The sequence below is a fragment of the Diabrotica virgifera genome, chromosome 5, assembly GCF_917563875.1.
Source record: "Diabrotica virgifera virgifera chromosome 5, PGI_DIABVI_V3a".
NCBI lineage: Eukaryota > Metazoa > Arthropoda > Insecta > Coleoptera > Chrysomelidae > Diabrotica > Diabrotica virgifera.
This window is the reverse complement of record NC_065447.1, coordinates 3,921,212-3,934,549: the sequence shown is the minus strand read 5'-3', so window position 1 is coordinate 3,934,549 and position 13,338 is coordinate 3,921,212. Positions and strand designations below refer to the sequence as shown.

General features: G+C 33.0%; 2 protein-coding genes across 3 annotated transcripts in view; both read left to right on the top strand.

Annotated features, from left to right (window-relative positions):
• The window catches only part of LOC114335056 (uncharacterized), a 241,060-nt gene that overhangs the window by 49,274 nt on the left and 178,448 nt on the right, over positions 1 to 13,338 (top strand). The window contains exon 2 of one of the 2 annotated variants that reach the window (XM_050651222.1): positions 583 to 625. The exons of the other annotated variant lie outside the window; for it this stretch is intronic. The gene's annotated coding sequence lies outside the window, so the exon portion shown is untranslated. The remainder of the gene's footprint in view (positions 1 to 582; positions 626 to 13,338) is intronic. 2 annotated transcript variants of the gene reach the window in all.
• Positions 1 to 13,338, top strand: part of LOC126884896 (adhesion G protein-coupled receptor A3) — a 400,023-nt gene that overhangs the window by 333,792 nt on the left and 52,893 nt on the right. The window lies entirely within an intron of this gene.

Here is a 13,338-nt window from a genome sequence, read left to right as displayed (position 1 = left end):
GTGACATAAGGATTCTTCTAGGAGGGTTGTTCTGTTGTGATACTACAGGATCTTTCGTTCAAATATAAGCTGAAGGATTTCATCTGCCTTGGAGATGGTCAATGCCTCCGATCCATATGTCAACACTGGTTGTATAAGGGTTAATATGGTTATTTTTGTTTTTTGGCTTAAGTTTCTGCTTCTCATATGTCTACTCAGTCCAAAATAGCATTTGTTTACTAGGATTATCCTTCGCTTGATTTCTTCTGTCATGACGTTCTCCTCGGTGATCAAGGAGCCTAAGTAACTGAATTTGTTCACCACTTCAAATGTAGAGTTATCAACCGTGATGTATGATTAATACAATTTGATAAATATAATATTTATGCAAAACGGCTGTCACATTATCTGAACTTGTAAACTTTTTAAAAACGATTTCCGGGGGTGGAAATCGAAACGTCAAATAATTATTAAAAAATTTAATTTTCATTACAATCAATTATTGCGGCTTAATCCCATATAAACATAATATTTATCATTCCCATGAGGCTTAACTTTCGAACCATAAACAATATTTATAGCAATATTTTTTTCTCTTTTCAGATAGTTGTTAATTCGTTGATTTCTTCTGCTTATCACACATCTGGTAAGTGTTAAAAACTTTCTATTGCATATTAATATATCAATAAAATATTCTTTACAAATTTAGGGAGTGTGCTTTTATAATTTACTTTACATAAACAAATAAATTGTATCTGAAAAGCAATCGGTAAAGAATTTTGTACAAGGATGATTTGAAAAATTAAACATTTTTCATTGCTTTCAATAAATAATGTTCCTTTGGTTGCAAAATAAGTTTCAGATGACAATATTTTAGAAAAATTCAATATTTCCTTATAGAAAGTTATTTATTCATCTTCTTCTTCTTCTTCTTCTTCTTCTTCTTCTTCTTCTTCTTCTTCTTCTTCTTCTTCTGCTTCTTCTTCTTCCTCTTTATAAGTAAGTAATTTTGTTTGTTCATTGTTCATTGATACCTTTATGGAAGGTTATCACTACATCACTTGCGCGGTCGTCCTTCTTCATCCGATACTTCTACCGATTGGTGATTTATCTCTTGCTATTTTAACCACACAGGCCTTCCCCATTCTGCTTATGTGGTTGTTCCATGATTTTTTTCTATTTAGTGTCAATTTGTTTATAAAATACGTTACATTTTCTTCTCATGTCATTTTCGACCTCTCAGCTTATTTCCTGTAATTCTTCTCAATAGATACTCTCATCTCTGCCGTTTCCAGTAATCTCTTTGTTGTTGATGTGTCGGTTCTTATTTCAGATGCAAATATTAATAAAGTCTTACACTTGCTTTATAAATTCTTGATTCTTGACTTTATCTCAAGGTTAATACAGAAATATGTCGGTTTCGCTACATAGTGTTATTGCATTCTGTCAGTCTATTTGTTTTTTGTACTTGATCTCTCACTGCTTTTTCCAAGTCTAGAAATTTGGCCAGTGTAATTCCGAGGTATTTTATTTCCATTACTTGTTTAATACTGATGCCATCAATTTGTATTTTACATTTGATTGGTTCTTTGCTTATTACTAGATATTGTTTTAGTTTTCTGAGATGAAATCATCATATTAAATTATTATGCTTCTATGTTAAATCTGTGGATTATTATTCTTTGCAAACTATCTTCATCTTGGGATATCAATATTGCGTTGTCAGCGATACAGAGTAATTTTACTTTTTTGCTTCCCGTTCTGTATCCTCTTCCTTTGTTGACATATTTGATGATTTTATTCATGATTAAATTGAAGAGCATAGGGCTTAATGAGTTCCCTATCTTATTCCTCTGTCCATGTCTGTAGAAAAGCTAAAGCTACTATATCTTTATATTTTTTGCCAAAATTGGTTTTTTCTGTTCTTTATTTTTTTGTTTCATAAGTTTGCCTTGTGTATTCTCTCCTGTCTTCTTGATTTCCTGAGGTGAGTCAGTTTTGGTAAGCTTTCTTCTTTTCGTTTATTTGGTTTTCTATCTGTGTTGTCTTCCAATCTGGTTTTTTGTTTTTACAATTTATCTGGGAAGTTTTCTTTCCAGTGGCTTCTTATGCAGTTATTATGAAATGTTTTCTTCATAGACTTCATAAAGTCCGTAATTGTATGAAGCAGTGTCATTGTGAACAATTAATGTATTAACTTTGTTTTTTAAATTTAGGTCTATGTATTTAGCCCGATCAGGGAACATAAAATTTTACGAAAACCTCCAAAAAAATAAAGGAAGGATGAAAATTTGGGAATAGGTAGTTGAAATTGTCTATTATTATATAAGAAAAAGTTTACAATTCTACATTCCCTCCATTTTACAAAAATTGGAAAATACGGGGTGAAAAATATTTTCTTGGGGGTGAAAAAATATACGTTCAAAATAAGTCCGAAATTGTATAAAATGACTAATTCTAAGAAACTTTTGTTCTATAGAGTTTTTTCACTAATTTAATACTTTTCGAGTTATTTGCGAGTGAATGGGCAAACTGCAATTGCGCGCAGCGGTCAGGGTTCTCAACAGGGTGTCTAAGCCAAAATGGTGTAATTGCGCGCACGTCTTTGAAAAGGTATGCTCTGATTGCGCGCAAAGTCGTAAATTATAGTAAACGGAAGTTTTATTTACTTCTTATTCGTTTTGAACGGAAATTTTGCTAATTTTAAAAAATTAAGATAATAACTAGTGAATACTACATTGAAATAGTTGTGATAAAAAAAACTAAATAGTGTTTCTTTTATAATTAATATTTATTGTATTAAATAATGTACATATTATGTAGACATTTAATTTGAACATGCCTTATAACATATAGTTTTAACAAATTCTATTCTGGATATTTCTTTATTTTTAAATTTCTCTATCAAATTTGTTACATATTTTAATGTTCTTTCATAATTAATATTTTTAATTTTTTTTTGTAAATGTAAGCTATTTAATTGCACATAAGATCCTACTTGAACATTTTTTAATTCATTTAAAAATACAAAAATATTAGGATGCGGAGAATAAAATCTTTTGTTAAAATGGCTATGAAAAGATTCACAGGCGTTGGTAGTCCGTTCTCGACTTGGGCTACATGAAGCCCACATCTCTGGAGGAAATCTTGCAGATTCAGAAATGTAAGTCTCCGTTAAATAATCGCAGTCGCGGTGTGCAAGTACTTGGAAAGGGAAACGAGAAACGACCGTGCGCGAGTCGCGGAGAAATATTGCAACTATCTTAAATAATTCATATTGTCAATTGAAATTGTCAAATTGACGTATATTTCATACCTTCTGTCATTGACTTAGAAAAATTATATATTGCTCCACAATATTGATATGATATGCAATTATTATATAAAGGTAAATTTAATTAATTGTATTTTGCTTGCAATACTGCATTTTAATAACGGATTTTATTTACTACATACAATTGTTTACGTTTGCTAAACATAACCTGCATCTTATTTTTTTCTTCTTATTATTTTTTTGGACTATGGTCTTGACAATTATCCAGCAACCAGGACTAATATAATTGGCCAATATAATTAAAAGTGCGAATAAAAGTACAGAGCGTAGAAATAGAGGTCGCTTTGCCGAACTTGCACGGTCCCAATCGTTGGGGGCTTCAGCAATCAATTCTTCAACGAAGCATTCCGAAACATCGGTACTATCTAAATATATGAGGCCGAAAGACCAGCGTAACCAGTTCCCCAACTCACTGTCCTTGTCGGAATACTCTCTTTTGAGTCCAATATTCTGTATTTTCCTCAGCCAAGCTTGGCTGATGTGGAATCTGCAGCCAGTTATCTTTAGCTGGGTAAAATTATTAATCACAATTAATTTGCTGCCACGTTCGCTCAACATAAACTCCATTTTCGAAATACTATATATTTATTTGTGATTTCTGTATTTATGCTGTCTTCAACAAATAAGAATTTACATTATATGTCATTAGTATCGTTCGCGGTAACGATCCCGTACTTGTCCAGGATTACTTCGCATGCGCACTTTAAAAAAGAGCGTTCGCGGTAATCGAGTTCTGAACTGCTAGTCCGTGATTTTGTCCGTGATATTTATTTTATTTGTGATACAAAAATAACCAATGTAATGTAAATGTATTAGGTTTAGGTACTTGAAAGAATGAATAAAATAACATAGGTATATCTATGAAATCTTTATTAGACGAGGATACCCTATTATAATATTGATTAATTAATTAAAAAATTAATATATTATATATATATTATATATTATACAGTACAATTTTCAAAGGAGGAAGACCTAACCCTTCGGTCCAAACCTAACTTTCGGGTATTAGAGTGTAGAGTACCCCAGGAGGTATTTGACCGCTGCGCGCAATCACAATATACCGTTTTGTTTACCTGCCTTAATCCTTCCGTTGCGCGCAATCACAGCAACCCTCTTAAAGGTAAATTTCAGTACCCCAGGAGGTATTTGACCGCTGCGCGCAATCACAACCCACCCGAGTGAATATGTTCATTTTTGACAAAAAAAAAACATGTTTTTGGACAGTTTTCGCAGATAACTCAAAAAGTAAGTATTTTAGCAAAAAAAATATTCTTAGCAAAAATATAGCTTAATTAAAAGTGAAAAAAAAAATGGTGTGTACACGAGGTCTGAAGACCCAGCAGAAGCAGAGTTGTAGCTAATGAAAAGTAGGTTATTCTTCGTCAAATTCCAAATCTCACATTCAACTTGAAATAACCCAAAATTCTTCTAACATTCAAAGTAAGTGAGTTAAACTCAAAATAATGCTGGTCTTTTTTATTTTTTGCTAAAAAAATTGCGAAAATCACCCCCTAATTAGCTTCCCAAATAAAATTAATTGTTACCGCTTCACAAGTTACTTTACTTATGTATTGTTTATATTATCTATAAGTTTCGTTGGTTCAAAGTGCTCATTTTTGAAAAAAAATTGGGTTTAAAATAAAACATTTTTTTTGTTTTGAAAAAAAAATGGAAATTTTTATGGAATTAATTTAAAAATTATTAAAAATTATTAGTAATACCAAAAATCTCAAAGAGTAATAAAATGTTCGTTTTGCTTTTCTGAATATTTTTGATTTTTTGTTTTCTTGTTAGACAAAAATTGGTTATTCTATGGCTGTTCAAAATTCTATGGCTGTTGCTTAAACTCCTGATTAGTTACTCGTTCAAGCCATTTTAACTACAGCTTTTTCAAAAATAAGCACTTTGAACCGATGAAACTTACAGATCATATAAATAATACATAAGCAAAGTAACTTGTCAAGTGGTAATGATAAAATTTATTTGTGATGCTAATTAGGGGGCGATTTTCGCGATTTTTTTTTATTAAAAAGTAAAAGGGACCAACAATATTTTGAGCGTAAATCACTTACTTTTAATTTTAGAAGTTTAAAAAAAAACAAAAGTAAACCTTTTTTTAAACACTTTAAAAAAGTTGAAATGAATTTTCCCCGAGAAGTGCTCCGTTTTTGGGTTATTTCACATTGAAATATTCGATTTGGAATTTGACGAAGAAAAACCTACTTTTCATTAGCTACAACTCTGCTTCTACTGGGTCTACAGACCTTATGCATACACCATTTCAGTTTTTTATAAGCTATATTTTTGCTAAGAATATTTTTTTCAATAAAATACTTACTTTTAGAGTTATCTCCGAAAAACCGTCCAAAATCATGATTTTTTTTTGTTAAAAATGAACATATTCACTCGCAAATAACTCAAAAAGTATTGACTTAGCGAAAAAACTCTATAGGACAAAAGTTGTTTAGAATTAGTCATTTTATCCAATTCCGGTCTTATTTTGGATGTATATTTTTCACCTTCGAGAGGGGTATTCCCCTCCATTTTGCAAAAATGGAGGGGAATGTTGTCGGTCCAAGGAATGTAGAATTGTAAACTTTTTCTTATATAATAATAGACAATTTCAACTACCTATTCCCAAATTTTCATCCTTCCTTTATTTTTTTTTTGGGGTCAGGTTGTTCTTTGATCGGACTAATTATAGACTAGAATATTGATTTAGGTCTATATTTATTGTACCATTAATTACCATATAGAGTTTATACACCATATGTTACAAATACTAATATCAATAAATCTAGAATGAAACTAGCAGCATCATCATCATCATCATTCTCTTTGCCTTATCCCTATGCGGGGTCGGCTTCCCTAATTGCATTTCTCCACACAATTCTGTCTTGGGTCATATCAATGTTAATCCCCTTTACCAACATGTCCTGCCTTATCGCCTCCCCCCAGGTCTTCTTTGGTCTTCCTCTCCTACTCCTTCCAGGAATCTGCACTTCAGCTATTCTTCGTATTGGGTGATTAACGTCTCGACGTTGAACATGACCAAACCATCTTAACCTATGCTCTCTCATTTTGGCATCAATTGGTGCCACACCTAGACTTCCCCTAATATACTCATTTCTAATTTTATCCTTCTTTGTCACTCCACTCATCCATCTAAGCATTCTCATTTCCGCCACATGCATTCGTTGTTCCTCTTTCTTTTTCACTGCCCAACATTCAGTTCCGTACATCATAGCCGGTCTTATGTCTGTTTTATAGAATTTTCCCTTCAGCTTCATTGGAATTTTTCTGTCACACAACACACCACTCGCTTCTTTCCACTTCATCCATCCAGCCCTAATTCTACTGCATGCATCTCCATCTATTTCTCCATTATTCTGTAATACCGATCCTAGGTACTTAAAACTATTGCTTTTCACAATCATTTCACCATCCAAAGATACCATTTTATTTGTAGTAGCTCCATCTTTAAATGAACATTCCAAATACTCTGTTTTTGTCCTACTAAGTTTTAAACCTTTTTCCTCCAGAGCTTGTCTCCACTGTTCCAGTTTTTGTTCTAGGTCTCTTTCACTATTTCCTACTAACACGACATCATCAGCATACATTAAGCACCATGGAATGTTACCCTGTAGTTTCGTTGTTATCTGGTCCACAACTAATGAGAATAAATACGGACTAAGCACAGAACCTTGGTGCAATCCTACTTTCACATGAAATTTATCAGTCTCTCCCACACCTGTCCTAACACTAGTCGTTACTCCCTCATACATATCCCTCACAATCTTTACATATTCACCAGGGACTCCTTTCTTATTGAGTGCCCACCACAGAATCTCTCGAGGAACTCTATCATATGCTTTCTCAAGATCAATGAATACCATATGAGCGTTTGTTTCTTTACTCCTGTATTTTTCCATCAATTGCCTTATAATGAAAATTGCATCTGTTGTTGATCTACCCTGCATAAAGCCAAATTGATTCTCGGATATTTCGGTCTCTTCACGTATCCGTCTGTCAATTACTCTTTCCCATATTTTCATGGTGTGGCTAAGCAGTTTTATAGCCCTGTAGTTTGTACATTGTTGTATATCTCCCTTGTTTTTGTAAACAGGTACCAGTATACTGCTTCTCCATTCGTCTGGCATTTGTCCGACTTCCATAATTCTATTAAATAGACCTGCTAGCCACCTTGTTCCTGTCTCTCCCAATGCTCTCCATACTTCCCCAGGAATATCATCTGGTCCTACCGCTTTTCCTTTCTTTATTTTTTGAAGCGCTTGAGCCACTTCCTCGTTGGTTATTTTGGTGACCATTGCTGCTACTGTCTCCGTTGGCTCTACAGGCTGTCTGTCAAATTCTTCATTTAATAAGCTGTCAAAGTACTTTCTCCATCTCTTTTTGACTTCCCTTTCGTGAACTAGTATTTTATTATTTTCATCTCGGATACATCTAATCTGATTAAAATCTTTTGCTTTCTTTGCTCTCTGTTTGGCTATTTTATATATCTTCGTTTCGCCTTCCCTGGTATCAAGTTGATCGTATAGGTTTGAATACGCTTCTGCTTTGGCTTTTGCTACGGCTACTTTCGCTTCCTTTTTCGCCACCATATAGTTTTGAAGATCTATGTCGGATCTGGTTTCTTGCCACTTTTTATATAATATTCTCTTCTCTTTTATTTTTCCTTGTACTTCGTTTGACCACCACCAAGTCTCTTTATCCTCAAACTTTTTTCCTGGCGTTTTCCCAAGTATTTCAATAGCAGTCTCTCTAATACTACTGGCCATTTTTCTCCAAATTGTATTAGGGCTTCCTTTCATGTTCCAACATATTTTTTTCTACTATTCTTCTCCTGAATAGACCTTCTTTCTCATCTTTCAGCAGCCACCACTTGATTTTTTGTGGTCCTCTCCGATATTTTTGTTTAGTTTCGCTTTTTACTTCGATGTCCAGAAGAAGCAGCTTATGTTGTTGGCTTACTGTCTCACTCACTATTACCTTGCAGTCCTTACATTCACGTATGTCTTCTTTCCTTATCATGAAGTAGTCTATTTGGGATTGATGTTGTCCACTTTTGTAGGTAATAAGTTGAGTTTCTCTCTTTTTAAAGAATGTGTTAACAATCGCCATATCCAATGCTGTTGCTAATTCAAGCATGTCATCTCCAGCTTCATTTCTAGTTCCAAAGCCTAATCCCCCATGTATTGTTTCATATCCTGTCTTGGTTTGGCCCACATGTGCATTGAAATCACCTCCTATTATAACTTTCTCCTCTGCTGGAATATCACTCAGTACGTCTCCTAATTGATCATAGAAAGCTCTTCTTTCATTCTCACCCAGACCTGTTTGGGGAGCATACACACACACAACATTCAATACCTCTTTATCAATTACAAATTTCACTGACATCATTCTATCACTCGTTCTTACAACTTCTACTACGTTATCTTTCATTTCACTATCAGCAATTATACCAACTCCATTTCTAGTGTTACTACTCCCTACATACCACAATTTGTATCCTTCACCTAGTTCTTTCGCCCTTTGTCCTTTCCACCTAGTTTCTTGAATACAAGCAATTTGAACTCTTCTTCGTTTGAGCGCATCCACTAACTCCAGACTCTTACCTGTAAGACTACCAAGATTCCAAGACCCTATCCTAATTTTTCTAACCTGTAATGGTGTTCCCCCTGAGATAGTCCTCACCCGGAGATCCGAACGGAGGCTCATTTTACTTCCGGAACATTTTACCTCAGGAGATGCCATCATTTCAGTATAAGTTTTTATTGCGTTTGGAGAAGGTCTTTTCATTATTATGGCCTGAAAAGATTTTTGGATATTTGATGCCTGAATGCCTTTTCTATCAGCACCATACCCTGCCCTGCACGTTTAGCCAATACACCACCAATGCAACCAAAGTGCAGTATTACCCCACACCCGCCTGCATTTTTCTGTATAGGCCAGGATCCCTACTGTAAGGACTGCCCTATAAGCCAATGTATTGTTGCCCGTATCCCGCCGCTAGGAGGCACGTACTTTGGTTATTTCGGGATACACAGCAGCAATTAATTGCAAACTAGCAGCAATTAATTGCAAACTGATCATAGCAAGCAAGTGAAAGTTTTTAAAATTAATCTAATAAACAAAATATCTATAATTGCTGTTCATTACTAATTAATCAAAACAGCTATCATTAACGTATACAGAAATGGAGTAAATGTTGACTAGAAATTTTTCAAGCGATTTCGATTTTGTATAAATATTTCACCTATATTTAGAAAGTATGTAATAAAATGTATCTATGTATGTGTAGAAAGTAAATGGATGTTGAAAATATTTAATAGAGAATTACTTTTTTGATTGGAGTGATATTTAGTTCTGGATGTAAAGGAAAGTAAAAAAGAATTTGTAACACCATAATAAAAAACATCACAACATAATATGGATGCGAAGTTTGGCCCCTAAAAGACAGAACAGAGAAAATGCTTAGAGCAACAGAAATGGACTTCTAGCGCCGTTCGGCGGGAATATCTAGACGCGACAGAATAACAAACGAGAGAGTCTGAGAAATCATGGGGGTTACACATACTAAATTGTTGACGACATCAGGACGAAACAACTCAGCTGGTACGGACACGTAAGGAGAATGTCGGGGAATAGAATACCCAGAACACATCCTCGAATGGCAACCAAGAGGAAGGCGCAGACCAGGAAGGCCCAGAAGAAGTTGGAGAGAAGGAGTTGATAGAGAAATCAGGGACAGAGAACTCGAGGACGATCTATGGAATGACAGAACGAGATGGAGATTGGAAATCGAAAGACGTCGAAGAACGTTGTGCGATGTAAAGGAATGCCATCTTGGTAGCCGAAATTGAAGGTTAGACAGTACTTCTCGGATTGCAAATTCACTGCGCATTCATAGTCCAGATAAGTTATTCCCGGAAATTTAAATTATCTTAGCTTGGATCCAACGGTGCGTGGAGTGTCAGTCTTTGCCCCCCACACAGATGGCGCGTCGAAATGTGATCAGGCCATTCCCATAGAGCGTGGAGTATTCAGGTTTTAGTTTAGTCTTGCGCTCCAGCTTCCGAGCTTCTTTGAGCTGCAATGATTTACCGACAAATGCAGTTAAATTATTAAAGTGAATTAGTGACTGAATTTACTGATTTATGATAAAAATTGTCAGGGTAAAAGTAAATTGAAAGAATATATAGAAAATAATGGAATGCAGCAACTAGTAAATGAATATACAAGAATTTTTAAAGATTCAAAATCTATGATTGATCTTGTCATAAGTAATGACTATACGTTAACTGCTAATGTAGAAAAAAATTACATAATATCTGATCACTGTATTGTCCATGTGCTCAATAATAAAGTAACTAAAAGTGAAGTCATTGAAACAAAACAAATTCTTTCTAAAATAATATATGATAATATGGTAAACATGTTGATTGAAAAAGATTGGGCATATTCTTCGGTAAACATCGATGAAGTTACTGATACTTTCATCAATAATATCGTAGATGTTTTGAATAGAGTGTCACCAGTTAAAACTGTGGAAGTTAAGAACTTTGGTAATAAATGGTTTGACAACACTTGTAAATTGGCAGTTAAGAATAAAAATCTTGCTTATAAAAGATTTTTGTTTACAAACGATTGCGTAGATTGGAATAACTATAAAATTGAAAGAAATAACTGTGTTGGAATTTTAAAACAAGTTAAAATTAGATTTTATGAGTCAAATATTGATAGGAATAGGGGTAATTCTAAACAAATGTGGAAACATCTCAAACAGTTAGTAGGAACTAATAAAACTATATCACAATTTCAAAGTCATGAACATGAAGGTGTAACATATAGTGTAAATTTGGCAAACATATTAAATCAATATTATGTTGATAGTATTAAAGATATTATTGTAAGTTTTGACCAAAATAGTGATATTACTTTAAATTTGCAGACAGTTGTTTAATCTGATGTAAATTTTGAAACTTTTGAGAGCATATCACTAAACCAACTATATGATATAATCAAATTTCAATATAAAAAAAATAATACGGATGAAGTAGGTCTTGATATTATCAAAAATCTATTTCATGTGTTAGGTTATCCGTTATTAAATTTAATTAATATGAGTTTAGAGAAGGGCCTGGTGCCCGAGCAATTTAAAATATCAACTATAGTTCCTGTTCCAAAAGTTCCTAATACTAATAAACTTGATCAATTACGTCCAATAAATATGCTCCCATTTTGTGAAAAAGTTTTAGAAATTGTGGTGTATAATCAGCTGATTAAATTTATTACTTCAAATAATATCCTGTATAATTACCAGTCTGGATTTAGAAATTCTCATTCATGTGAGACCGCATTACAGTTAGTTGTCTCAGATATGAAAAGTATTTTAGATACGACAGGGGTCGGTATATGCGCAGTTTTTATAGATCTCAAAAGAGCATTTGAAACAATAGATCGTCATATACTTCTTTTGAAATTAAAGAAATATGGTTTTAACGGGACAGTTTTTAATTGGCTGGAAAATTATCTGTCAAATAGGTACCAAAGGACGAAATTAAATAGTGAAATGTCAAATCCACAGTTAAATGATATTGGTGTGCCGCAAGGCAGTGTACTTGGACCTCTACTTTTCATATTATACATTAATGATTTGGGAGACGTATTAAGCAAATGTAAAATTCATCTTTTTGCTGATGACACATTAATATATTTTTATGGGGAAGATTTTGTTGATGTAGTGGACACGATGAATCGTGAATTGCATTTATTAACTGAAAGATTTAAGTTAAACAAATTGAAAGTCAATGAGTTAAAATCCAAATACATGTTTATTGGTAATAATACTCTTTTCAAAAAATTCTTAAGTTTGGATGTTCACATTAAATTAAATAATGAAAAAATTGAAATGGTTCAGGAAATAAAGTATTTGGGATTCATATTGGATAGGGAACTAACTTTTAGTAAACATGTTGATTACATTTGCAGAAAGATAGGGAAAAAAATAGGTTTTTTTCAAAGAGTATCACCATTTTTGACATTTCAAACTAAATTAACAATTTATAATTCGTTAATATTACCTCACTTTTTATATTGTTGTTCATTGATTTATACAGGATGTTCTAATTATGACAGGCTTCAAATTCTCCAAAATAAGGCTATGCGAGTAATATTGAGATGCAATCGATATACTCGAATTCAAGATATGCTGAAAACTTTAAATTGGTTAAAAGTTGAACATTTTATGTATGTCCAATCTATGACATTCTTATTTAAGATGGTAAACCATTTATTGCCTAAGTATTTGAACAGTCAGTTGGTCCCGATAGCAAATGTTCATGAGCATAGCACTAGAGCTGCAAATTCAATAAATTTTTATGTTAGGACAACCAACAAGTCCAGTTCAATGAAAAGCTTGTTTCATAAAGGAATTGTACAGTTCAATAATATACCTTATCACATTAAAAATAGCCGTAATGCAACTATCTTTAAGATATTATTAGTCCATTATATTAAAACTAAGACCTACAAACCAATTGGCAATGTTTGTTATACTTCCAGTGTTTTATTTTTATTTTATTTTCTCTTTTTTTATTTATATATTGAATGTTTCTGATTCATTTAATTTGACAATGCTTATTTCTTTATTTGTTTAGTCTCATGTTTTTAATTTTTGTAATACTTTATGATAATTATACAGCGCTCCTTGCCTTGACAAGTCTTATGTAATTTGTACAGGTGTGGAGTGCAATGTTTTTGTTTTGTGTATTATCTATTAAGATAAATAAATAAATATCTATTTAAATTCAAAATTTGCAGTTGCCATTAAATTGTTGTAATGTAACCAACTCAATTTACATCCTACGTGTTAAGAAGGTCCATACCTTACCTAAGGGCATTTTTGTGTCTCAGCTTTATCCATCCTATGGAGTTTTAATTAAGTATGCACCTTTAATGCAACTATATAATATTTAAAGGGTTATTACCCTAATATT